The 25,995-nt window shown below is 44.0% G+C and overlaps 1 pseudogene; it reads left to right on the forward strand.

The window, feature by feature from the left end:
- Window positions 1-11,924: 11,924 nt before the first annotated feature.
- Window positions 11,925-25,865, forward strand: LOC139342934 (myosin-4-like; annotated as a pseudogene).
- Window positions 25,866-25,995: the final 130 nt, after the last annotated feature.

A 25,995-nucleotide genomic window follows, 5' to 3' on the forward strand; every position in this document is an offset into this window, starting at 1 on the left:
AAGTGAGGTTCATGATGATGATGGAGGACACAGCAGAGAAATGCATTACAAGGGATTTGTCAAAGGTTTTTTAAAACCTTTTGGGAAAATGTGACTAAGTCTCTTGGAAGTGTACTGCGATTGCTTATTGTGTCAGTTAAAGTCCTCAGCTGAAGGAATCTGCTCTTGGGATAATAAGCAGATTAATACTGCTGATGAGTGATTGCCAAAAGGCTTCATCTGTCTGACAGGATGAATGTTGAAAAATTAAATCATGACCTGCAGCTCTGAACGGAAACAATCTTCATGGAAAGAGCAATTTAGCCAATGAATACAGAGAGCTACTATCAGCTCTTAATCTTTGTCGCCTCTAAACCTTCAGCTCTGCTTTCACTGCTCTCGCTCTGTATTCTACATGTTTAGAAATGGATGGCCGGGAAGACTCAGTTTTACCATATGGTGATGAGCTGTGTCGTGCCAGCGGTCTCTGTGGGGCCTCAGCTGACGAGGAGGGACGTCGCCATGTTGTTTCTGGAACATGCAACAACAGGAAGGAAGAGGAAGGAGAAGAAAACGTGGCGTGATTTCACAGAACATCAACTCCTTCACAGCAAAATCTGCATATTCATGTTTCTCTGCATTAACTTCACACACACTTTCGATAATTAATGTCATTTGCACACCAAAACTGACAACTTTGGCATGTTAACACTAGAAGGTGCAGCCCTCTGGCTGTTAAAGTACACGCTGTACGACATGTAAACTGACCTGAGTCAGGTTTCACTCTCTGCTACTGTGTAAAATGTTGTATTTATTATCCACATTTGATCATGTACAATTCAGTATTTATTAGGCAACTGTGTTTTTCTCATGGGCAAAAACCAAAAACCAGACGAGCCTACAGTATGTGTTCAGTAGTGAGTATGTTAGCCAGTTAAAATGAAGCAGGAGGAGATTTTTCTGCAGTTTATTTCTGATGTTATATTTTCTGATTATGGAGATTTAACCTTGTTGTGTCAGAACTTCAGGCGAGGGCAACTTAACTTTATTTCCTGAAGAGTGAAAGGATAATTTCCATCTCCCCTCATGTATTTTAGTCGGCCATCACTAGTGATCGTAAATCATTTCACTTAGCAGAGCAGGAAGCCCTTTACGCTGTGACAGCTGGGGCTGAATTGTTTTCCTCTATGACAAGCCACCTCATCAAATACGGGCGCATTTATTAGCACAAATGTTTTGGCGGTGCTCAAAGCGATGATCTCAAAGCAAAAACGTCCACGTGTGTGCATGGAAAGCTGAAATTGAAGAATCATGGACTTGTGTTACTGTAATATAACTGCATTAATCTTGTGTAGGTGAAATATACACGATTCAAATCTTGCTTTAATTTCCTGGTTTTTTGCTTCATCTTAAATACACCTCTTCACACTAATGCCAAGTTTCATAGACACAAGTCTGTCTCTGAATGGATGATGGATGGATACAGTATTCAACCATCCTGAGGATGAAAGTGTGGACAAATTTTTCTAAAGCACTCTTTTTGTATTCCATCCAATCATTGATTTCTGAATGCACCTGCTCACTGCTTGTATGGGACCACTGTCATCCAGCAAACATGGTTATAGAAATCTGTGTGAAGTCTGCATAACTCTGGTTAGGCATTTTATTTCTTGTTATAATCTGAGGGAGCATGCAGAACAAAACAGAGGAGGCCCGAGAATAGAGCCCTGAGGAACTCCACTTCATTTAAGGTCAAAGTAAACACACGATGACAGGCTTACTTCTGCATCACTGAGACACATTACATTAGCTGTGATCGATTCTGTGGCTCGAGGAACTTATAAGTTATTGCACATTGATTTTCAAACTGCACTGAAATGAATGGATGTTTCGAATGTGGGAAAAACACATCCAGTATTTAGCCGTGACCTAAGAACTACTTGTTCTGAGAAGCAAACAGGTAATCAATGCAGGGATGCTGAGATTGGACGCATTCTGGACCAGTTCAAGCTTGGAAAAGCTGTATTGACTCATGCTGGAATATAATGAGCAGCAGTAATTAAAGCATGGTTTACAGTTTGTTGTTGCTCTGCAAAAACTTTTCCTCTCTGTCATTTTAAAGTAAACATATTTTTGAGGTGTTTTCGGGGCACTTTTCGAAGCTATAGTTCCTCAGAAAACTTTGTACAGTGGGCAGATTGGTTTGTAAAGCTCACTCCTGTTTCTTCTGTCTATCACATCAACTGCTACTTATTGCTGCCAAACTATAAAACATCATCATACACAATCACATCTTTTAAGCCTCGGTTCCTCCTCGTAAATCTCTCTCATCGTTCCAAATCCCACTGTCATATTTGCAACTCTAGGGGGATTAAGTGGAAGGATTTCAGCTGATCCTCGTTTGTGCACCTCCTCCATTAAGTGACACAGACTAAAAACAACAAGCAGCTTTCTAATAAACACTGTAACTCACACTGGCATCTCTCTGAGCCTTTTTTGAAGCTCCTCACTCAAACAACAACACACGGAAACAAAATAAAAAGTGACGGCTGCACCATATGGCTGCTGAATGTAAAAATAGCTTTTGGGTGTGTGTGCTGCCACAGTGAAATCAGTGCCAGAGTTGTTGTTGATGCCGCCTCGTCCGTCCCGTGGGAGCCTGTCCCTGGACTCCTTCACAAACGAGGTGTAAAACGCACACACCAAAGCAGATGTTTGTGAAAGGTCACCTGCCTCCCGGCCTCTGTGTTAATTTAACTCGTCAGTGTCTGGTTAGGAAGCAGAAGACAAATACCACAGATATCCGTCCTCCTCCTCTGGATCCACGGATCTCACTGGCTGAGATACTTTGCGCTCACGTTTAAGATAATCAGATTAAAGTGGATCGAATCTGCAGGCCTGTGTTCACATGAATGGACCGCTGAGGCGCGATGATGGGGAGGAATGATAATGAGGCCTCATGGTTCACAGTGTTAATGCAGCGAGGAGGCGATGCTCAGCTCAGTTCACGCCATCAACAGCTTGGAGTTTTCATCCTGCAAACATGTCTCAAAGAGCGGCAGCAGAGCAGGCAGACGTGGCATGTTTGGTTGAACGAAGGTTCAGCTTTGGATCACAACTCCCTCATAGCAAACAAGCGAGGTCAGCTCATTTCCCACTGCAGGATCTAACAGCATCTACATTTAACTGAGACAGCACATAAACAGTGATGCCCCGGGGAGTTTGAAGCTGTTGGCTGAAGCTCCTGCAGGTCGGTTTTCATTTGCATGAAGCTAAAACTTTCATGAGAGACTATTTTTTTAAAACAAGGCGACGAGATCTGTGTTACTGTGTGCTCATGAAACAATGCTAACACGCTAATGCTTAGCAGGTTTAATGTTTACCATCTGTGTCGTCTGTTAGCATGTTAACATTTCCTAATTAGCACTAAACACAAAGAGCAGCTGAGCATGATGGGAACATCGTTAGTTCTGCAGGAATTCGTTTCATTTTCTGTGAACAGCATTGATCAGTGTCCTTGTACAGCAGGAAACAAAGTATTTTGGATGCTCGTGGAGGTTAAATTTGCACCAATATACAAATATTTCTCAATGAAATTTGCTAGAAATTACAAATGCATGTATGTCTGACAGGCTTACAGTATTTACAGATTATACAGAAGAATACTTCAGTCTGAGTCTGACAGGACAACACAGCCTCCATGCTTCATGTTTTCAGGTGTGGCTCTCACCTTTGCTGCAGCTGTTGACGTAGTACCTCAGTCCCTCGGGTGAGGTGTAGCTCCTCCATCCTGGGGGAAGAGGTCGGGTGTCAGTCTCCTCCCCGGGTGCAGCAGAGCTCACGGCCGCTGGCTTCTGTCATAAACAAACAATCACCTCATCATTGATGTAAATCAAGCACATTTCCTTCTGTTAAACATCTCAGAAATGACCCACAGAGCTTCTGAGTTTATTGTGTGCATACTTTCACTTCAATAACATTTTCACTGCAGGATTTCACTTGTAACAGAGTGTTATCACACTGCAGTATTAGTACCTTCAGTGAAGGATCTGAATATTTAACATGCAGCTGTGTCCATAAATGAAGAAGTAAGTCCTGTATTCTGGTATAATGTGGGCATTAACTGGAGGCTCCTGAGAGCGGTGAAAATGGATCGTTTAATTCATCCTCACTGAGGCAGCAATGAATAAAAAAGTCCCTAATGTGATGCTGCTGCTTCATTAAAGTTTAGGTAGAATAACAGCTTTCCTCCACTTTGCACATACAGTGACTGTGAATGTAGGAGCCTCCAACAAGTGAAGTTATTATCATCAAATTCCCATTTTGCTTTTCAGCAGCTCTCAGCTGCTAAATAATGGTGGTTTTCATATGGTGAAATATGATGCGCTAAATGGATAAATAATGATAAATGCTCACTCCACCTTATCAGCCGTCCCCAGGAGCCTCCACCACAGACCATTATATACCGCCTGCTCTCTGTATACGGGGCCAGAAATGACTGCTGTGTGCTTTATAAGGGAAAAAAGTCGTTTTTTAATCTGCAGGGATCGCTGGCTGTTCATTTTCAGGCGCAGCGGTGCATGGCCGCTCTGAACTGTCAGCTGAATCTGACAGAAGGCCGCTGAACTTCAGGACGGTGTGCTGCAATCAGACATCTGAGGCGAGGTGGGCGAACGCCATCAGACAGATATATAAATGGGGAGATTATTAGCGGAATGATAAAGGAGTCGTATCATGTTCTTTTTGCTCGCACGGGCAGCAGGGCAGAGTGGGTGGATGAGGCCGACTGATGTGTAACATTAAAGGGACTCATCGGATCTCTCCTATCTCTTTCTGTGAGAGCAGCAGATAGCTTCGGCCGCGTTCGGCCTGCTGCAGTATTTCAGCGGCTGAATTCACGCCGAGGAGACGTTTGCTGCACAGAAAAGATAAGTGACATCCTCTCCGGACAGTTACCAACGACCCATTTACCGACAGGTCAGCCAATTGTTCTTAATGCTCCACATCATACCTGGACACAAATGTGCAGACTGGACGAAGAATTAACCTTCATTCAGCAGCTGAAACACTCTTCAGGCCTTCAAAAAGCATTTCACACTGCACTTTAACTCCTTCCTGTATCAGTCGTACGCCATTGGACATAAACTGAAGCAGAAGAGTTTCACGTTAATGTCACCTGAAGGAGTCAGGGAGAAATCTGAAAACTCTAAATTCATCCATAAAGACTCCCTGCACTGTTGCTGAATGATCAAAAGGTTTAAACACCAACTTTTATCATCATTTCACACTTTCTCTGGCGCGCAAAGAGAAGAGCGGCCGACTGCTGTCCGAGCTTTTATGTGAAAACACAGATCTGTAAGATATCCCTGCCAAATCCCACAATCCTCTGGGGTGCCGCTCTCGGCGTAACCCTAAAAGCAGGATCTCCACTCCACTCATGTTAGCTCGGCCCTCTCTGAGCAGGAGGAAACTGAGAAGACAGGCTGTGTCAGCCTCCTGCAGAAGGGAGGATGCCTCTCGCTGCTTCACGGAGCTTCTTCATGAGGGCTGACAGGGAAAGAATGAAGGCGTTGAGATCCTTTTCCACCTGGAAAATGAGATTAATGAACCTCAGCCTTCTTATGGTGCTGCAGGAGAAGAGCTGCTGTTTACATTTTTGTGCTTTTTCCTCCATTTCTGTGCCTTATTCACAGAGTTACACCATTTCTAACGGTTTTCTGGGGTCGATTTTACACAAGAGGAAGAAAAAAGGTAGTTTTTTACTGTCGAGAAGCGATGACAAGGGAAACATGAGCTAAAAAATAGGACATCTCATCGCAGTTTTTCATTATCATAAATCTATTTTGGAATCTGGCTGCTCCGTACGAGCAATCTTCAATGATCAAAAAGGAAAAGCTTCTGTATGTGTCACTTAAGACGTTGACACCAAAAGTGGTTTGTTTCTGTTCCCAGAGGCGGCTGCTCAGAGTTTCAAACAACAGCAATCATTACAAAAACACAAGCTGGGGCCTTAAAGAGGGACGTACAGCCACAGAGGACGCAGATAAAAATACTAAAGTCAAGGTCACGGAGGAAGCAATGAGGCCTTTATTCGCTGTGAGGCCAAATAAACATCCACAGCAGCGCATTACTCAGCCTACTGCCAGGTCGGCTTTGTTCCTCCGAGGGAGGCAGAGCTTCAGTGAGGATGTAAATGAGGAGAGACTGTACTGACAGCAGAGACGCATCTTAAAACCAAATGTTTGGAAGACTTCGATGGGCTCAGTGTTTGAGAGAAGATGCAACGTTTCAGGGAAAAGGGGGAAATGAAAAAGTCAATCCAGTGGAAACTTAATTAGAAAAGGAGGCTAAAGCCATGCTAGCAGCTCTGTGAGGCTGCACCTAGGCTAACGCTGCTAAGCTAGCATGCTAACATGCCGATGTTAAGCAGATATAATATTTAGCTTGTTTACTGAGTTTAGCGTGTTAGCGTAATTGATAATCTGTGCAGCTGAGGCTGACGGGAATGTCGTTTAAGTATTGGACAAAGTGAAATTATGACATGATGGCGGCCAGACGACACTTTAAGGGATCACCAGAGTTATTACAGCTCATCCTGAGTGGAACATGAACATCAGCTGGACACTCCAGCCAACAGCTGAGACACTTAAGTCCAAATCACACGTTAGCCTCATGGTGGCACTTGAGGAAAAGTCACCAAAGTCATCAGGATTCATCGTCTGGGGACAATGAATGTCTGTTGAAAAGTTCCAGTGAGTCTGCAAGAACGGCTAAAACTTAAAAAAGCATCAAAAACAAATACTTCCTCCCAGATCTCAGCAGTCTAAATGTGTATTTTCTGCAGCACAAACCCCCGTTTCAGAGATTCATATCTCACCACACACCAGAATTTATTTCTGCCTCAGATAAAAGACTTTTTCATGGAGTGAACGACAGATTTAACATGCACACATCACAAGCTTAGATAACTTTTTAAAAGCTCTCTACAGTAAACAAGCCACTGCCACACTTGTTTAAGTAACACGTAAAGCAATTAAACGGCGCTCTCACCATGCTGCTGCGCTGCAGAGCTGCAGATGTGTCAGTCAACCAGCCACTGGAGTCTGAATGAAGAGACAGAAGAGATTATTGGGTCTCATTACTGTCCAGAATGATCCAGAGCCTGCGGGGCCACAGCTCAGGACTCAGAGGAAATGGAGACACTGAATATCTTTCAAGCTAAGAGCCATTTTTTTCCATTTGTTAAAAAATAAAAGGGCTGACAGAGAGACATGCTTCTTAGGACATTTTCTATGAGTCTTTGTTGAGCATAAATGTCCAGTGGTTCTCACTCTGTGTCAGAAACACAAAAGAGGACACTGTCAGACAGAGCTGCGATGGACGGGGACACAACAAGGACTTGTCTGTCTCGCCGGCTTGTTCTTCTTACGTTAAATGGAATTGACTCTGCACACAGTGAGTGTCAGTCTGCTCGCAGTCACTTCAAACAGATGAGCTCTGTCTCTCTCTGGAGAATGAGGCCACTTGTGAATACGCTGCAGAGCCGAGCCGAGCCGGGCCGGACCAGGCTGGGCCCTCTGGGACCAGGAGCAGGATCTGAGAGGTCCAGGTCACTTTGCTGTGTGCAGATGTGCAGTCAGTGACAGTTTATGGCATTTAAAGTCAGTCAGAAATGAAAAAAGGAGCTGATAAACAAAGAAGATTCTGATGGAAAGAGCAAAAATTAAAAAAATCTCATTTTAATTTGGAGCTCAATTGTTTTCTATTTCTTAAGTTTTCTCTTCTTCTTCACTTATTTTTGTACTCGTGCTGCTGCTGTGGCACCTGAACTTTCCCTTAATAAAGGATTATCTTATCTTATCTTATCTTATCTTATCTTATCTTATCTTATCTTATGAAAACACATTATTAAAGCTTTGAGAGCCCCCAAAGTCCCCAAATTCATCATTTACAATTTAATGAAAAGGGCCCAAATTTTATTTTGGCACCTCAAAAATGTATTTTTTCATGATTCCAAAATTTCTCATTAATACAATTTATGGGAATTAAATCACTTGGAAATAAGAAAATTTGGTTGAAAAAACCCTTTTTTCAGATGTCAATCTGAAAACATACTTTTTATAAATGAGTTTTTTGGTATAAGGCCCAAGTGCCTTATTTTAATATAGCATCTCAGTTAGTTATAAATCCTAATAATTCTTACATTTGTTGGTGTATCTATCATTTTAATATGGCCGCATCCCAAATTTATTGATATTTAACCCCCAAATCTCAAAACTTGTTAACATTTCAAGAATTTGTTTCTTTTAAGACACAAACTGGAGTTTCAATTTGCAAACGCACCCACACTCACCAAATGTATTCGCTGTTATTCGACCATTAAATCCTAGATTTTCATCAGTAAAACTTTATCATTATCATCATTATTATAAGGCGACATTAGAGATTCCAGCACGGTGGCGATGGCGATCACGGTAACACTGACTGCTGCTATTTTTAGCATCGCTGCTTCTTCTTCTTTTGTTTTGTGGCGCAGCTCAGACCTCCAGCTGTCACTCCTCAAAGCTCCATCAGCACAGCACCCAGAAACATGAAGACATAACCCAGTTTTTCATGCCAATACTAATAATTCACACTTTGATTATTTATCACAGTGCATTTGTTATTGTGTTTATTTCATTATTTAGTATTTGTGTTTTTTCTGGGGCCTCCAAAGACACTGAGTTCACTCAGGCTGTGCTTTGGACAGACAGTCGTCCTCTTATTTACTTGTTAATGTCCCAGCAGGACAAGCTGAACCAGACGTCCTAATGTGAACGCAGTATTTCTACTGTTTACCTCACGACCGCTAACTTTCCAGAGAAGTAAAATCCCGTCCCGTCACAAACTGTGGAGCCATCTGAGAAGCCTTTAATTGCATTAATCTGTTACTCAAGCTGGACTTCCTGGATCTTATTTCATCGTCTCACCTCAAACAAACATTTGGTCTCATGTCGACTGAGCTGGACCGGAAAGCAGCTGCTGAGACGAAGATCCAAGGAGACTAAGTGTTTTTAGATTTCTTCTAATTCGTTTTCATTTGGCTACAAACCAAGAACAGGACAGGTCACAAGTCGCACAGTTAAGTCATTATTAAGTACGTCGTCCGTCTTATCTGTGAGGGGCAGTTGAAGGCTGACAGGACGGGAGGAGTTCCTCGTTTATCACTCGCTCTGTTTCGGCTTGTTTTTGCATTATTTTCACACAGAATCAGGATCAATAATTGAATCAAAAACATTGTCTGTATGTTTCTCCCCCTCATTCTGTCAGCGCCGCACAAAGTGCTTTGTTAAAAATAATAGAGAAAAAAGGGAAGAACGAAGTTATTTTTGTCACGCTGCCCGTACTGTTCAGTTTGGATCAAAAGCAGCTGGATGTCTCAGCGGAAGCCAAAATCCTGCAAGAGATCTAAAATTAATGACTTCTACATCTTCAAGACACAGAGGAGCTGTCTGCAGACGAGACGAGGGACGACGAGCACATACAAGAGTTCACGACTCCACCTCATGCTGACAAACAGTGTGACTTCAACATGACGGCCAGGATTTGGATGTTTCAGTTCTACCTGCTCTGCTTCCCACTGACGCCCCCTGGGGGTGTCAGAGCAGCAGCACGGCAGCGATCATCATTAGTATGTCACCCTCAAGCGTCTTTGAGACTCTCTGTGCACAGTCAATAGGTGAACGTGCAGCACTTGCAGTGATTGATGAGGGTCAAAGGTCACTTCCTCTCCGGTGTATGGAGAAAATGTGCAAACACAACACTTCATGTAGATGCTGACACTGAAAAGCAGAACAATTCAGAGTGTTTAGGTCTTTGTGTTGCAGTTAATTATCTGCCCAGCAACAATAATAAAGGCTCAGTAACAATAACTTTGCTGTGCTGTATATTCACACTTAAAGGTCCCGCTTGCGGGATTTAGTGCCACCTAGTGGTGAGGCCGCAACCGAACACCCCTCGCTTCGCCCTTTGTGCGTGTCCACCTGCTAGCGCCACCGTGAGGTTGACATTTGCTTTTTTGAGCCAAATGTCTCAACAGCTATTGGATGGCCATGAAACTCGTGCATTCATGTTTCTCTCAGAATTAATCGTAATAATTTTAGCGATTTTTCATCAACAAAAGTAATGACACTCCCATCAGGCTCAGAAATACTCTGTGTTTAGAGCTAATTAGCAACTGTTAGCATGTTAACACAGTAAGCTAAGATGGTGACCATGGCAAACCTGTTGAACATCACCATGCTAGCAGCGTCACTGTGAGCATGTTAGCATGATGTTGTAGCATCATATGCTCAAATACAGCCTCACAGAGCGGTTAGCATCTGGCTTTTAAAATTTAGTGTTTTTGTTAAAAAAATGTAAGAAAACCGACTCAGGACCTCAATCCTTTCCTGTAACCTAAACCTTTCCCCTGAATAAAAGTCCTCGTTGTGGCACCTGATGGAGTTCTGTGTGGTCCTGGAGAAATGGTTTGAAAGATTTTGTTGTTCACTGGCGTCTTGTGATTTTGGAAGCGTTTTGGAAGGAAAGACGAGGTGATGGAGCCGAGTTCAAAATGGCGCTCTGATGGAAGAAATGTTTGCGGTCCAGCTGATATCAGCTGTGAAACCTAAACCTGCTAGCAAAGCCACTCAGAGGCTGATGTTCAAATCCTCTGCCTTACCTCACCTTGCTATGACATTACAGCCACGCGACTCGATAACCTCCAACGCGAGCTGCGCTTGAAACGGCGGCCAGAAACAACTGACTGAAGCATCCACCGTCGCCGAGGATCACGGACGACCTCGCACATGAATAACAATGCACCTCTCACGCTGGACTGTTTGCTTTGGACCGCTGCCACAGTCTCATTGTTAAAACATTGTATCCCACTCAGGCTTTGACGGCCTTTATTTCCGCACCAGCTGCCTGCAATAATCCTCTAAAAGGAATATAATCAATCCTCTTCAAATCCACTTTTAAAGGTTGTCTGCCTGTTCGCGTCCGGGCACTAATCACCTCAGCCTGCAGCCGTAAGACCCTCAAAACATGTTGGTTAAACAAAGGGACTGTTCAGTCTGAACGTGGACGAGATCTTACAGATCATATAAATAACCTGTAGCTTCATGTCAGCTCTGCTAACAGACATGTTGATCTTTTTAATTTGCAGGATTTGGGTTGGAAATTAGAGCAGAGGTTTGCAAAGTGAAGCTGCAATGAAAGAAAACGGGACCAAAACAGAGTAAAATGTGATTTACTCTAAGGAATATATGAAAATATGGATGTTTTTTGCAAAAATACATGTAGTTAATTCCTGTACATGTTATAAAATTTTGCCTAATTGCTTCACTTTACAGATTCTTTTGTGTCATTTCAAGCTGAAAGTGCAGCAGTTTTTCTTATGTTTGTCTTTTTGACTTTTATTTTTTGAAAACTACGATTATTGCTGCTAAATGACTAACATTCAGTGCGGCTCAGTGCATTGTTTTTAATGGACACATAACCATGTTTTCGCCTTTGAATTATTGGATAAATGTATTCATATTCACACTGTAGCTGCTGTTTTATTCTATTTCAGCTCATTTTTTTAAATCTTTTATTTATATTGTGTTAATTTTCTTCCTTGTCTCATTGCCTTGTGTCTCACATGTAAAGCTCTTTGAATTCCCCTGTTGCTGGAAGGTGCTCAACTTGATTTATTTGGTTTGTTTTTGTGTATATATTGTGTGTTTTTTCTTTCCTGGTAAAGCACCTTATGGGGCTTTGGTACCACTGCTGTTATATTATTCTTGTTGTTATTATCCGTCACACATTTTCCTTATTCTGAATTTTACACCTGGATTCACTCAGATGTGACACTCTGTGGTGTCTCTGTACTCTATATTTAACCTCACTGCATCTTGTGCTTAATCCATGATCCATCCTCATCCACAACGAGCAACAGCTTTGTGTAACTCTACCACCGCATGTCCATGTGAAGGACGGAGGTTTCACACCAAGGACGACGGTGAGGTATAAAAAGGGACGGTGCCTGGACAATGTCTGTTGTCGCGGTGTAATTGAGAGGGTTGAGTCCACAGTCCGTTGGTGTCTAACGGCAGGATTTTTCTCTGCATCTTTGTAAAAACTCTCAAACTTTAGTCCAGTTAAATTCCTGAACTTCCTGGTAAACACAGCGGTGCAGTAAGAGGGTGAGTATAATGGGCTCTGGATTCAATTTCAAGCATTATCTGCTGCATGAAATAATTTAAAATATGCTGATGGTGGCATTTTTTTTTTGTCTTTTAGGAGAAAATGAGCACAGATGGGGAAATGGCAATCTTCGGGCCAGCTGCCCAGTTCCTCCGCAAGTCTGAGAGGGAGAGGACGGAGGCTCAGTCTCGCCCGTTTGACGGCAAGACGGCGTGCTTCGTCAGCGATGATAAAGAGCTGTACGCCAAGGCTGAAATCCAGGACAAGGCGGACGGCAAAGTCACCGTCAAGACCGTGGACGAGCGGGTGGGTGGACTGCAGGGTCACAGGCCGCTGATGACCTGACCTTTCATGGCTGAACACAGGGCATGCGGCCTGAGCAGCACTTTACATTGCAGGCTGGTGTGGAAGGATTTCATGCAGCTTCAGGGCGTCTGTCTGCAAAACCTGAAATAAAGAATCTGCAGAATTTTATGAGTCTGGCTCTCAACAGAGACATTTAGTCTCCCCTGAAGCTGCGATGCTGCCTCGCTTTCCACCAGAGTCATATTTTATTCACACTGTGTTTTTAAAGGTCATTAAGGCTGCGAATGTGCAGCTTTTGGAAATCCACTTCAGTAAAAACCTGCTCTCATTACTTTAAACTTCAAGCACCATAATGTGTTGTGCAGAGATTTATGCTCCTGTTTCGCAGACTTTAACCGTCAGGGAGGACCAGGTGTTTCCCATGAACCCACCAAAGTTTGATAAGATCGAGGACATGGTGATGATGACGCACCTTCACGAGCCCGCGGTGCTGTTCAACCTGAAGGAACGATACGCGGCGTGGATGATCTACGTGAGTCTTTGAGCGATTATGACGGCAATCAGACAGAAGAGGCCTGAAGCCTGAACTTCATTGAAAGAAAATCTTAAAAACGAAATAATTTAAATTCATCTGAGCTTCATTTTAAGGAATCCTGTCTGCTGAATTTGACATTCACTTGAGACTATGCTTACTTGCATTTGGCTGTTTAAACCCACTCAAGTTCACAAAAGTTACATTAAGTTCATAATTTGGCTTTGACACTTAAGAATTGAAAATGTAAATCTCTGACAAACAAAATTAAAGATGAAAATCTTTGTAATGTGCATGAAAACACTGTTTGTACTGAATATTATTTTCAACCTGCTGCTGAAAAGGAGACACTTTGTTCCCTGAGGAGTCGCTGTCAACACTGACGAATTATTTATTTGATTATTATCATTTTTTGATTTATTGACTACTTTATATTGACGCTTGCTGAACATTTATTAAAGTCGTGATTCAAGCCTTTTTGTAAATGCAGTAAACTGGATTTATCAGTTCAGGACCATCTGGAAGCTCAGAGAAGACGTCAAAAATCTGTATTTCTAATGTTCATTCAGGTGCAAACTGGTTTCTTCTCCTGCAGACCTACTCTGGGCTGTTCTGTGTCACCGTGAATCCCTACAAATGGCTGCCGGTCTACAACCCAGAGGTGGTCCGGGCCTACAGAGGGAAGAAGAGGATGGAGGTTCCTCCTCACATCTTCGCCCTGTCTGATAACGCCTACCAGTTCATGCTCACTGGTACGTCAGAAAATCAATGCAGCTGCATCGTTCAGTTTCTTTTGTTCACATGTGTCTTCTTTTATGTCCTCAGATCGGGAAAACCAGTCTATCCTCATCACGTAAGTTTATCTGAGAGTCTGCTGTTTGGTTACTGACAGATGAAACAGTCAAAAAGCTCAATATGTCTGTTTTTTACTGAAGTGGAGAATCCGGCGCAGGAAAGACGGTCAACACTAAACGTGTCATTCAGTATTTCGCGACAATCGCGGTGCCGACAGACAAGAAGAAGGAGACAAATAGTAAAATGAAGGTGAGCTGGCGACGACTTCTGATTGGCTGTGCAGAGTCACTTCCTGTTCTGGATCTCAGATTTGCATGTTGGCTTTTCAACAGGGGACCCTGGAGGATCAAATCATCCAGGCCAACCCTCTGCTGGAAGCTTTCGGGAACGCCAAGACTATGAGGAATGACAACTCCTCTCGCTTTGTGAGTCGGCCTGAGGGACTTCATTCTGATTTCATTCACCAAGAATTTGTCAAACACAGATGCTTTAATGTTATTTGCTCTGTTCAACAGGGCAAATTCATTCGAATACACTTTGGCACATCTGGTAAACTGGCATCTGCAGACATTGAAACGTGTAAGTTTACACAAATTTCATCCAGAATGCTGTCAGAGAAATGACGTTTCTGTCAAGTAAAGTTAAATCTGCTGTTTCCTCCTCAAAGATCTGCTGGAGAAATCAAGAGTGACCTTTCAGCTGTCGGCTGAGAGGAGTTACCATATTTTTTATCAGCTTACTTGCAACAAGAAGCCTGAGCTGATTGGTAATGTGATTAATGAATCTTTCTCACTTTTACTCTGATTCATTCATAGAACTTTTAGCTCGATTTCTTTCCCCTCAGATCTGCTTCTCATCACCACCAACCCCTACGACTTTGCCTTCATCAGTCAAGGGGAAATCAGCGTCAAAAGCATAAATGACGCCGAGGAGTTGATGGCCACAGATGTGAGTCGACTCAATTAAAGCACACAAAGCTCGACTTCTCTGCCGTTTCAGACCTGACTTTGTCCATTTTACGACACAGGAAGCCTTCGATATTCTGGGTTTTACCGCTGAAGAGAAAGCGTCCACCTACAAGATGACTGGCGCTGTGATGCATTATGGGAACATGAAGTTCAAGCAGAAGCAGCGGGAGGAGCAGGCGGAGCCCGACGGCACCGAGGGTGAGGATCATCCATCCGAATCAATACGCATCAGCAAAGCCGAGGAAGAAGACACACGTGGTGTTCTGTTTGTTGTGGTGTTGCAGAAGCTGATAAAGCAGCATATCTGATGGGCCTGAACTCCGCTGATCTGCTGAAGAGCCTCTGCTATCCCAGAGTAAAGGTTGGAAATGAGTATGTGACCAAAGGACAGAACGTGCAGCAGGTAAAGCCAGATTTTCTACCTGACTGAAACTTTTTATTGCCTCCCCTTAAATATTTTGTTCAGGCGCAGTGTGCCTCTATGATCCTCTCGCTCCTCTACAGTATTCAGGCTTCAATATAGTGCAGAATTGAACATTTATAGTATACAGTTTAGAGAATATTGTAGATGTAAGATGAATTACATTACAAATCCATGACTAAGCTATTCAACTAAACCCCCCCTCTGCCCCTGCACTCTCTCTGCTGCTAGGGGATGCAAGTAAACAGGTAAACAAGGGGGATGGCATCCTCCTTCGTTCCCCTCAAATCATCTGTTTATCTTGCATGAAGATATGAATTAGAAACTCTCTCTAACTTTGCCTCTTTCCAGGTGTACAACTCTATCGGTGCCCTTGCTAAATCCGTCTATGAGAAGATGTTTCTTTGGATGGTCGTACGCATCAACCAGCAGCTGGATACAAAACAATCCAGGCAACATTTCATTGGCGTTCTCGACATCGCCGGCTTTGAAATCTTTGATGTGGGTGTTCGATTGCATTTTCTGCCCGGAGGTTCACTGCCTGATGTAGGTTTACTCAAATATTATCTTTGTGATTTGTCTTTAGTACAACAGCATGGAGCAACTCTGCATTAACTTCACCAACGAGAAGCTGCAGCAGTTTTTCAACCATCACATGTTTGTGCTGGAGCAAGAGGAATACAAGAAGGAAGGGATTGACTGGGAGTTCATCGACTTTGGCATGGACTTAGCAGCTTGCATTGAGCTCATTGAAAAGGTACAGTTTAATTTAAGATGTCAGCCTGCATGGAATTAAGTGCTGCATCTGCAATAATGCTATTAACAAGGAGCGTTTATTTCCCAGCCAATGGGGATCTTCTCCATCCTTGAAGAAGAGTGCATGTTCCCAAAGTCATCAGACACTTCTTTCAAGAACAAGTTGTACGACCAACACCTGGGAAAGAACAACTGCTTCCTGAAGCCCAAAACAGTCAAAGGCAAACCTGAGGCTCACTTCACTCTGATGCACTACGCCGGCACGGTGGACTACAACATCAGCGGCTGGCTGGAGAAGAACAAAGACCCTCTGAACGAGTCTGTGGTGCAGCTTTACCAGAAGTCCTCAGTCAAAATACTGGCCATGTTGTACGCGAGCTTCTCTGGATCCGAAGGCAAGTTCTGGTTCTCAAGCATTGTGGGGTTTCCTGAATATTGCCGGATACTTTTGCTTTAAACCCATATATTAGTTAGATCACTTTATATTGCTTTACCTGAGTTCAGGTACAGCCATCTTCATTTCATTTAACCTGTAAGTATCTCTATGAATTTGTTCTGCCTGATTGTGGAAATACAGAAAAATAAACATACGGACAGGGTCGGTTTGTGGAAGGATTGCAAGTCGAGTGATGATCACAGTTCATGCATGTGGAGAAATGTTGTAGATGCAAAGTGAAAATGATCAAAGTGAGATATTACTGCAGCTGTTCGTTAGTTTTAAACATTAATGTATTAATGCAGAGGCAGCTGCAGGAGGCGCCAAAAAAGGATCGAAGAAGAAGGGAGCGTCTTTCCAAACGGTGTCAGCGCTGTTCAGGGTAAGATGCTAACTGAAGCTGCTCAAGACTTTTTTTGATAAAATATTTTATACACTGATGTCAGACCTTTCTGAAACTATGACTTAAAGTCTACAGCCAAGCTGACAGCCCAGTAAGTCTGTACTTAAGCTAAATGCTAGCAACCTCATGCTAACATGATGACTTAGCAAATGTCAACTTTTCGCTTGGGGAAAGTCATGAAATCACCCGTCAGCAGGCTTCACCCAGTGACAGTTACACACTTCATGGCTGTATAAACGGTTAAATGAATGGAGAAAGGTCCAATGTGAGAGAGAGATGAGAGATGAAAGTTTCATATATGCATGCTCTGAACGTTGGATTTCTTTTTCTGTCCTGTCTGAAGTTGAGAAATGGAAAAAAATCTAATTTCACCTGTAAATGTTCTTACAGGAGAATCTTGGGAAGCTCATGACCAACCTGAGAACCACTCATCCTCACTTTGTGCGGTGCTTGATACCCAATGAGACCAAAACACCAGGTACTTCTGATGATTCTTTTATTATGACACATATTCTTTAAAACCACAGGCATAAAACGAATATTTACCTTCATCACAGGTGTCATGGAAAACCAGCTGGTTATCCACCAACTGCGCTGCAACGGCGTGCTGGAGGGCATCCGGATCTGCAGGAAAGGATTTCCAAGCAGAATCCTCTACGGGGACTTCAAGCAGAGGTAAATGAAGTTTTAGATTTAAATATTCAGTGTTTGCTCCCGTCCTCAGACCTGTTATTCCTCCTACAGATACAGGATTCTGAATCCCAGCGCCGTTCCAGAGGGACAGTTTATGGATAACAAAAAAGCTGCAGAGAAGCTGCTGGGCTCCATCGACGTGGATCACACTCAGTACAAGTTTGGACACACTAAGGTTTGCATTTGTGACGGCGCTAAATGACAGAGATACTAAGAGCAAATGAGCTGCACAGAAAACTAATGACCTTTGATTGACTTCAGGTGTTTTTTAAAGCTGGTCTGCTGGGAGCTCTGGAGGAAATGAGGGACGAGCGGTTAGCTCAGGTTGTGACGTCGACTCAGGCTCTGTGCCGAGCTTACCTCGTCCGGCTGGAGTACCAGAAGATGATGGCCAGAAAGTAATCACATGATGCCTGGTTCATAATTTCTTAATAGAATACATTCATTCATTTCAATGTAAATTATTTCGTTTTTTCTGAAAGCAAAGCAGAAACTTGCAGAGTAAATTTACCTGTTTTCCTTCAACAGGGAGGCAATCTACACCATCCAGTATAACTTCCGCTCCTTCATGAACGTGAAACACTGGCCATGGATGAAGCTGTATTTTAAGCTGAAACCTCTCCTGAAGAGCGCTGAAGCCGAGAAGGAAATGGCCCAAATGAAGGTGGATTTCACAAAACTCAAAGACGATCTGGCCAAATCAGAAAACCGGCGGCGGGAGCTTGAAGAGAAAATGGTTTCCATTGTGCAAGAGAAGAACGATCTCCTCCTCCAAGTGCAGACAGTAAGTTCGACCACAGAGTTTGTAGACGGTCATGCAGTCAGTTTGTGATGATCATTGATGTCTGCAGCTCTTTATAATGGTGCACAAACTTGATATCAGGAGGCAGACAACCTCCTGGATGCAGAGGAGAGATGTGAAGGCCTCATCAAAAGCAAGATCCAGCTGGAAGCCAAGCTGAAGGAGGTGACAGAGAGACTGGAAGACGAGGAGGAGGTGAACGCTGAGCTGACCGCCAAGAAGAGAAAGCTTGAAGACGAGTGCTCTGAACTGAAGAGGGACATCGACGACTTGGAGCTCACCTTGGCCAAAGTGGAGAAGGAGAAACATGCTGTCGAAAACAAGGTAACGTCCTGCGCGTTGTTCTGCTTGCTAGTGCTGTATCATCATTTTTAAGGAGGAATTATCAGTTCTTCATGCTGACTTTAGGTGAAAAACCTGACTGAAGAAATCATGAGCCAGGATGAAAACATCACCAAACTGTCGAAGGAGAAGAAAGCCCTGCAGGAGGCTCATCAGCAAACGCTGGACGACCTGCAGTCAGAGGAGGACAAAATAAACTCTCTGACCAAAGCCAAAACCAAGCTGGAACAGCAGGTGGACGAGGTGAGCGTAGCCACAGCAGAGGCTGAACGCGATGCATCTGTAATGCATCTGTAAGATGTAATGACAGTGTGTGTGTGATTTCAGCTGGAAGGTTCACTGGAACAAGAGAAGAAGGTCCGTATGGATCTGGAGAGAGCCAGGAGGAAGCTGGAGGGCGACCTGAAACTGGCTCAGGAGTCCATAATGGATCTGGAGAATGAGAAGCAGCAGCTGGACGAAAAGCTGAAGAAGTAAGTCGTCTCTGGAAAGATGCTACCTTCAAAAATCCATCAGCTAGCTTTCACAGCTCAGTGAAATCCATCACGACTGAGCCTTCATGAGAGGAACAACCTGTGGGAATTTTACATTTTCTAACTTATTCAGGAAATTCTACAGTCAGTGCGTTGGTTTATCAGGTCTGTCTTGTCCTGTTTGACAATGCCAATAAAGTTCAATCAAAAACAGAGCCAGCACACTGGAAGCAGCAGCAGGTCTGAATGCTTCAAAATGAAAAGTAGTTCTGCATCATTAGTTTGTGATGGATTTAAAAGAAACAGCTTCACTTTACAGGAAAGACTTTGAGTTGTCGCAGCTGCAGACGAAGATGGAAGATGAACAAGCTCTTGGTGCTCAGCTACAGAAGAAAATCAAAGAGCTGCAGGTGAAGAACTCAATCATTGGCTTGAGTTTGAGGTGATATCATGAACCAGAATTCAGTGGGCGCACTTACATCATCTCTCATCTGCAGGCTCGCATCGAGGAGCTGGAGGAGGAAATCGAGGCCGAGCGCTCGGCTCGAGCCAAAGTGGAGAAGCAGAGGTCCGATCTGTCCAGGGAGCTGGAGGAGATCAGCGAGAGGCTGGAGGAGGCCGGAGGAGCCACCGCTGCTCAGGCCGAGATGAACAAGAAGCGCGAAGCCGAGTTCCTGAAACTCCGCAGGGAGCTGGAGGAGTGTTCGCTGCAGCACGAGGCCACGGCTGCTGCTCTGCGCAAGAAACACGCAGACAGCGTGGCTGAACTGGGAGAGCAGCTGGACAACATCCAGAGGGTCAGGCAGAAACTGGAGAAGGAGAAGAGCGAGCTCAGGCTGGAGGTGGACGACCTAGCAAGCAATATGGAAACCGTGGCCAAAGCAAAGGTTGGTTATCAAATTCACAGTTCTTACATTGAGTTCCATGTAAAGACATAATAAGTGCATCTTTTGTCTTTCAAATTTCAAGATTAATTTAGAGAAAATGTGCCGTTCACTCGAAGATCAACTGAGTGAGGTGAAAACCAAAGAGGAGGAGAACCAGAGGCTCATAAATGACCTCTCGAGTCAGAAAGCTCGGCTGCAGACTGAAAACGGTGAGAAAGATTTGATCGTATCCGAACAGCCAGCAGTCACATCCACTCACAGACGAGGCCGCTCTTACTTATTTCCACTTATCGTGCAGCTGAAATGTCTCGCCAGCTTGAAGAAAAAGAATCCTTAATGTCACAGCTGACTCGAGGAAAACAAGCCTTCATTCAGCAGATTGAGGAGCTGAAAAGGCTTCATGAGGAGGAGGTTAAGGTAAAGTCTGAACAGAAGAGACGAGCACAGCCAGTCTTTTAAAGTCTCAGTGTGCAGATTAAGTGTTTATGCTGTAATTTCTTTGCAGGCAAAAAATGCTCTGGCTCACGGTTTGCAGTCAGCTCGACACGACTGTGAGCTGCTCAGAGAGCAGTACGAGGAGGAGCAGGAGGCCAAAGCCGAGCTGCACCGCTGCCTCTCCAAGGCCAACAGCGAGGTGGCTCAGTGGAGAACCAAATACGAGACCGATGCCATCCAACGCACCGAAGAGCTCGAGGAGGCAAAGTAAGAGAAATCCCCACAAAACTTCAAAGCGGGATGATCTCCCGAGGCCTCACATGTCTGCTCTCCTGCAGGAAGAAGCTGGCTCTGCGCCTGCAGGATGCAGAGGAAGCCGTGGAGGCCGTTAACTCCAAGTGTTCCTCCCTTGAGAAGACCAAACAGCGGCTGCAAGGAGAGGTGGAGGACTTAATGATGGACGTTGAGAGGTCAAATGCTGCTGCTGCTGCTTTGGACAAGAAGCAGAGAAATTTTGATAAGGTTTGAATCTTGAGACTTCCTAAAATGTCGTGTAAATGAAGGTGAAAGTGACTGATTCAAGTGTTTGGAGTAATGGAGTATTCATAGTGAAGGGCAGCTGGCGACTCCATTTTCCCCCAAATACAATGGTATTAAATATAACGTTTTATTTTGCTAAAATAGGCTCATTTAACCTCAGTTTGGAGCAAACGCTTTCCACTGTGTGCTGCACTTTGGCAGAGGTTAGCAGGCATGTATTCATCAAACCAACCAGGTGGTTTTCACCCTCGACGCCTCCTGTAAAACTCTGCAGCCAAACCATAAACCAGCAAGGTGCAGAGTGAACATCTCAGAGCAAATGAAGCATGCAGTACCACAAAGTCTGAGCCCGATCCATTTTACTGTAACTGACCTGCATCCTAGAAGGGACATGATGCTTCACTGCTGCTCCTGCCCAAAAATCTCCAGCAAAACTTTGACAGAACAGAAAAAACATGTTTCCCTGGCTTTTTACACACATTTTATTGTCTCTGTTTTAGCCGTATTTGACTATTATCATCTTTTTTAAAAACATTTTTCCATCCATTGCCTGATTCTGTATTGTTTTGTCTGCTTTTGCAACCTAAATGTGGTTAAATAAAGGTCTGAAAAATGAACAGGGTCCCAAGAACCACATGGACACCACAAATCAAATTCCTGCTAACTTAAAGGAGCATTAATTTCACCTCTGTTGATCACGTCGGCCTTTTCTTTTTCATCGGTCCCTGTAGGTTTTGGCCGAGTGGAAGCAGAAACACGAGGAAAGTCAGGCAGAGGTGGAGTCAGCCATAAAGGAGGTGCGCTGTTTGGGTACGGAGAACTTCAAGATGAAGAACGCCTTCGAAGAATGTCTGGAACAGCTGGAGACGCTCAAACGGGAAAATAAAAACCTGCAACGTACGTTTGCGCCCTCCTTTGCCGCTAATGCACAGCCAGTGTTTTGAATGCAAAGCAATGACAGACACGTTTCCTTTTCCAGAGGAAATAATGGATCTGACCGAGCAGCTGGGGGAGACGAGAAAAAGCATCCATGAGCTGGAGAAGTCAAAGAAACAGACTGAGCAGGAGAAGCTGGAGGCGCAGAGCGCTCTGGAGGAGGCGGAGGTGAGAAGAACAAACATCATTTGTTTTAACATCTCTGCTCAACGTGGCCTCATCTCACTCCTGTGCTCAGGCCTCCCTGGAGCACGGCGAATCCAAGATCCTGCGAGTCCAGCTGGAGCTGAACCAGGTGAAGTCTGAGGTGGACAAGAAGATCGCCGAGAAGGACGAAGAGATCGAGCAGCTGAAGAGGAACGGCCAACGAATCGTCGACACCATGCAGAGTAATTTAGACGCTGAGGTCCGGAGCAGGAACGACGCCCTGAGGGTGAAGAAAAAGATGGAGGGGGACCTCAACGAGATGGAGATCCAGCTGAGCCACGCCAACAGGCAGGCCGCCGAGTCCCAGAAACAGCTGAGGAACGTTCAGGTCCAGCTGAAGGTGAGGAAGAGGAGCGTGTGAAGACTGAGGGTGTTAGCTTAGCCCTAACGTTCCAATGGCCCGCCTGAGGGTTGATGCTTTCCACTGACACATACACTCTGTTTACACTCATATTATCCACCGTTCGACAGCTACGATCTGCGTGAGGATGCAAACCTTTTCAAGATACAATCACAACAAACGCCAACAGCAGACAAAAAGAAACATTTTTAAAGTTGAGGTAACTCACCGCTGACGTCTCTCTGTGAGCCACAGATCAATAAAACTCTGATGAAAATGGTTTGGTCGCATCCACAAAGGTCCAGATGATCCACTGCAGTACAAATACTTCATCCAAAACATGATAATAATACACAGAAAGAAGTTTTCTCCAGACAATGTGCTCGTCTTCTCTGTGTTTTCCCTGTTACACTTTCCGGAAACATACACAGACGGCACTTCCTCTGTGGAGTCTCAGGTTGACCAATTGACCAATCACAAGCTGCCATATGAATCCTAGCAACCATCGAAGCCAAAAGCAGTCTTGGTTGAGCAGAACAAGCCAATCACAACCAGTTTTGAACATGACTGACTCTTTGAATAGCCAATGAAAATCTGAACACGCTGATATGACAAAGCAGTGAATTATTTGCAGCTCTGATCATCTCATATCAAGGATTTCAGTGCTGATAGGGATATTACACACGATCTGAAGTTAGAAATACAGTAAATGAGCTCAATATGAAGATATGGAGCCAAAATATAAGTAGAGAAACCTTAAATATGAATAAAGGTGGACAAAATATACATTTCATGAATATAAATGTAGATATTTATGTAGATAAAGATGATAAATTGACATTTTTTGGAGAATGCCTACATATACCATTAGAAAAAACATGAAAATATTCATTTTCTGTGCTATAATAATCAGTTTCTATTGAACTTGGACAAGGGTAAGGCTTCTTTTACTCAATGTCAGCAGCACTTACAGTGACAGTGAGTTCAGTGTCACCTTTCAAACATGGAGTATTTTCATTCCACCAAACAGGAAGTTCAGATTCACCTGGATGACGCTCTGAGAAACAGCGAGGACATGAAGGAGCAGGTCGCCATGACTGAGCGCAGAAGCAACCTCATGCAGGCTGAAATGGAGGAGATCAGAGTGACTCTGGAGCAAACCGAGAGGAGCCGCAAGCTGGCGGAGCAGGAGCTGCTGGACGCCAGCGAGAGAGTGCAGCTGCTCCACTCACAGGTGCAAATCTACCTGCATTTCATGCATCACCACTATTGTTAGAAGACTTCCTGTGTGTTTGTGACAAAATAAGAGAGTTTCTCCAGCTGAGGTCATATTTCAGATGTCATCAGATACTAACTTTTCCTCCAGAATACCAGTCTGCTCAACAGTCGGAAGAAGCTGGAGGCTGATCTGTCTCACATTCAGGGCGAGATGGACGACAGCGTTCAAGCAGCCAGGAACGCTGAGGAGAAAGCCAAGAAGGCCATCACTGATGTAAGCGTCTGGATTTTGTTAAATTCTCAGCTTCATAAACAGCCATCTAGTCATGACTTAACCACACCTTTCAGGCCGCCATGATGGCTGAGGAGCTGAAGAAAGAGCAGGACACCAGCGCTCACCTGGAGAGGATGAAGAAGAACCTGGAGGTGACGGTGAAAGACCTGCAGCAGCGTCTGGACGAGGCCGAGAACCTGGCCATGAAGGGAGGAAAGAAGCAGCTCCAGAAACTGGAAGCAAGGGTAAAGTTCTGTCTCCAGTAAATAAATCCTGCTGGACTCATTAATCTTTTTGTGTGTTTGTCTGCTTTATTGAACCATTTATTTCAGGACAAAGACCACTTGAAGGAGTTTAATCGTGTACAAATTTGCTAACACTGCTCTAAAACTGCATGCAGGCCATTAATCTCACAGGAGAGGCTGACCACTTTCATTTATTCAGTCCGTTAAAGAGCTTTTGTGAGCTCTATCTCTCTGTGCAGGTGCGGGAGCTGGAGAATGAGCTGGAGGCCGAACAGAGACACGGATCAGACTCTGTCAAAGGCGTTCGCAAGCTTGAGCGCAGGATTAAGGAGCTCACCTATCAGGTACGAAGAAGATGTGAGGAACGCTTCATCCTTCAGTTTATCACAAACATCTGGAGATACGTGGTTTTCACTGGCCAGGAAGGGGATGAAAAACTGTAACCTGGAAAGTAACCAGTAACTAAAGCTGTAGTGGAGGTTTAAAGCTGCATAAATAGGTACAAGTACCTCACATTTGTACTGAAGTGCAGTACTTGAGTAAATGTGCTTGTTTGCATTCTGTCACTGGTGTTACGTGTTTGTCTTGTTATTGATCGTCAGTCTGAGGAGGACAAGAAAAACATGATGAGGCTGCAGGAGCTGGCGGATAAATTCCAGCTGAAGGTCAAAGTGTACAAGAGGCAGGCAGAAGAAGCCGTGAGTGACTCCCTCCACCCCGAGCGAAACGTCGTTTAACTCCACATCTGCAGGTTTTTACCGATCGGTTCCTCTGTGCCCGACAGGAGGAGCAGGCCAACGCCCACCTGATGAAGCTGAGGAAGGTGCAGCACGAGCTGGAGGAGGCCGAAGAGCGAGCCGACATCGCGGAGTCGCAGGTCAATAAGATGAAGGTCAAGAGTCGTGACATGGGGAAGGTGAGTCGGTCGGCTTCTTCCAACACGCTGCGTCTTGCTAACACTGATGATGACCATTAAAGTCTTCCTCGTTTTCTCTCCACCAGGCCAAAGACAGCGGAGAGTAGACCGAGGCTGCAGAGGAGATGATCAGATCTGCCGAGTCTCTGAAGATGAGACAGTGTTCAACATACTCTTCACTGGAAATGTGTTTATGTCTTCATTTAAAGCCATAATGTAACAATTCAATTCAATTCAATTCAATTCAATTCAATTCAATTCAATTCAATTCAATTCAATTCAATTCAATTCAATTCAATATTCCTTTATTCATCCCGCAAGGGGAAATTCCAGAAACTCCCCCGCAGAGAGCAGTTGGAGGCAGCCACCACCTGCCAAAGATTACACTAAATTTGCAGAAGATTAAACTGTGCATCTAAACTCTGCTGCGAAGTGAATAAAAGGAGTTGTTGCATTGAGATGAACCCAGTTCTCTGCAGAAGAAGAGCCCCAGTCAAAGCTCAAAGAAGGAAAACATGATGGAAACGTGGTGTTTCTGTGTGAAGTCGGCATCTTTTCATTGGACGCTTCAGTCACGTGATCGTCATCGTTAAGCCTCTTTCACTTTGTTGCTTTTTGTTTCGACTGATTCGCCAACTTCACCACAAGCTGAGCGTCTTTGTTAAAAACCTCAGATGACAAACTGAGCACAAAGTGGCTTTAAAGGATGAATTGCATTGTGGATGCATGTTGCTTTAATTTCAATAAAATCTAAAAAAAAAAAAAAAAAGAACCTCAGTCCTTGTTTTATTGAATTAAACTAGAGAGAGGGATGTTATTATTATTATTATTATTATTATTATTATTATTATTATTATTATTATTATTATTATTATTTCACC

Source organism: Chaetodon trifascialis, chromosome 15 (assembly GCF_039877785.1).
Source record: "Chaetodon trifascialis isolate fChaTrf1 chromosome 15, fChaTrf1.hap1, whole genome shotgun sequence".
In the NCBI taxonomy this organism is placed as follows: Eukaryota; Metazoa; Chordata; class Actinopteri; order Chaetodontiformes; family Chaetodontidae; genus Chaetodon; species Chaetodon trifascialis.